Here is a 2,596-nt window from a genome sequence, read left to right as displayed (position 1 = left end):
TGAAATTACTTATTATGAATATTTTTGATTTGTAGCTAAATATTATAATTATTTGCTATGAAACAAATAATTTATATCAAGAATTTATAATTTATTGCTCCGATTAAAATTAATTGAAACAAATATTGCTATAATTAACAAATATAATAATAATTACAAATTTATAACAATATTTTTATATTAAATAGATAATATAACGTCATGAGAAAAATTCTAATATAAAAAATAAAACATTAATAAAGTCATTTTTAACCAAATAATTGTCTACTCGTAAAATCTTTCATCTTAGTAATTAAAAATGTTATCAACTAATTTTTTTACAAAATATGAATGCTTCAATGTTATATGAACCTTTCTTGACCATTTAAGAATTTCCACCAACCTGCAATATCAAATTTGAAAAAAAAAAAAAATAAGTTTAATCATATAGACTAATGTCATTATTGCATATTACTTTATGATTAATGTAAAAGAAAAATAGGTTTCGTAGTATATATGCAATTTTCAAAATAACTTACAATTTCATCCAAAGAGATTTGGTTATTTGTTGAAGATTGTTGACCTTAAGTTGTAAGCATCATCTTGAACTTCTCTTCCCATCGTCTATTCATCTCCTCCATTTGCCTTTTACTTCTTATAATTTCTCATTTGCTTCCTCTTTGCCTCCTTCAGCCTTTCATTAGATTCCTTCCTTGTTGTTTGTACTTGTTTCATAAGTTGTGCTTTAATTGGTCTACTTCCAAAATATTCAGTGATACTTTTTCTTGGACCATAAGCACGCAAATAGTCATTTTTCTCTGGACCAAGGACCTCTTCAAATATTTCATCATCATTCAATAAGATTTGTCCTTCTACTTGTTTTTTTAATCAATCAAACTATAACTACAAAATAAATTTATAAATTAGCTTGGATGTGTGAGCATAATAAAAAATCAAGAAATAGTTAAAGAGAATACAAAGCTATTACAATAATGTCTTCTAGTAAGCTTGCTTTCCTTTCTTTCTTTTGTGAGATTCAATCCAAACTTTAACACAAGAAGAAGTATATAAAACTGATTTTTATTTTTTTATTTTTTAAAAAAGAAAGAGAGGGGAAATTAGAAACAGCAAGGTTTCTTATTCATATTTGACGGGTTTCTTGTTCAGGTTTATATCAATGACTTCCATTGTGTGAATTAAAACATTTTTATAATAAAAGTCAAGTCATACTAATTAAACTTGTCATTGATGAATTTTAAAATAAAGAGGCAAAAAACATGGGCCACGGACACTTGTTTCGCTTTAAAATTAAATTAAACATGGTTCCACATAATATATACACTTTCAACTGAACTATATTAGTTATTGAATATGCATGATAAGAGAATTTTGAGTGGGACCAAAATCCAAACCACAAGCTCACTTAAATCATGTGATAATATTATTTTAACCCATGTGGAATTTATATTATTATATTAGTTATTGAATATTATTATATGAAAGCAACAAGAACAGAAACATTTATATAAATGCATCAGTAAACAAGGCAATTGATCTAGTAACTTTGCGACAAAATTTTAGATGCAATTCGTTCCAGTGGTCATGGAAGAGAGAAGAGTGCAAGCAATTTTCATGTTCTGTGTATGGGCTGTGTTTATATAAATTAAAAGTAATGAAAGAGACTTAAAAGAGTTGACATATTTGTTTCAATACAATTTTTCCAATGCTTCATCACAGACATCATATGCATCAACCATTTCTTCAACGACTGCACTCGCACTACCTCTACCTAAACCTTGTTTGACTTTTCACAGTTGTGGGACAAATTTTATTAACACGCGAATTTTTGCATCCATAAACAACTTAAAATCTCATTTTAAGAGAACTACTTGCTTTAAAAATTGTGTGAAATTGGAGGTTGGAGATTTAATGGTTAAAACTCCCAACTGCAATTAATCTAATAAGACAATTGGGTTCTATTAAATTACAGACACAATCACATAAACACAAATCTCATAACAAGTAAAACTACAGACACAATCACACAAACACACGACTACATGCTTCTACTGAAATATAACAATTACAGGAGAAAAAGGGTGTACTCACAGAGTCACCGCTGGGAAACGAGATAAATCTGGCCGGAGTCTGGAGATCGTTAATTTTCCAAGGAGTCTGGAGTTGAACGGCAGAAGAGGGGGAATTTAGTGGCGCTGTGGCGGCAGACAGGCAATTAGGAATTTAGGTTTCAAGGCTTGGGCGTTTGGCTGCTTCGATTTTGGATTTTGGAATTGGGTATGCGCAATTTGTGGGTATAATGGGTTTATGTAGGCAAAGTTGTAAATATTTCAATATTTTCAGGGCAGTTTGTTAACAATTCAGATTTATTAATATCTTTTTTTTTTTAAAAATTATATAATAAATTTCTAAATAAAACCTAGAAGGAATTAATGGTTAGAGGCAGATATATATATAAAATTGAGAATGCTTTTATTCATATATATATATATATTGCTGATTTATATAACATGTTATGTCAATTGTCAGCTTTATATTATTTTATCATCTATATAAAGTCATATCAATATTTTTTTTTTAAAAAAAAAAAGATATATTG

General features: G+C 28.2%; 1 long non-coding RNA gene across 1 annotated transcript; it reads right to left on the bottom strand.

Annotated features, from left to right (window-relative positions):
• Positions 1 to 219: 219 nt before the first annotated feature.
• Positions 220 to 2,291, bottom strand: LOC116131657. The gene is made up of 3 exons (XR_004128278.1): positions 2,089 to 2,291; positions 519 to 882; positions 220 to 382 (listed from the first exon to the last, which is right to left on the bottom strand). It is a non-coding gene; the product is annotated as an uncharacterized LOC116131657 (long non-coding RNA).
• Positions 2,292 to 2,596: the final 305 nt, after the last annotated feature.

Source organism: Pistacia vera, unplaced genomic scaffold (assembly GCF_008641045.1).
Source record: "Pistacia vera cultivar Batoury unplaced genomic scaffold, PisVer_v2 Contig236, whole genome shotgun sequence".
In the NCBI taxonomy this organism is placed as follows: Eukaryota; Viridiplantae; Streptophyta; class Magnoliopsida; order Sapindales; family Anacardiaceae; genus Pistacia; species Pistacia vera.
The sequence above is the reverse complement of the archived record's forward strand: the minus strand, read 5'-3'. Positions and strand labels throughout refer to the sequence as shown.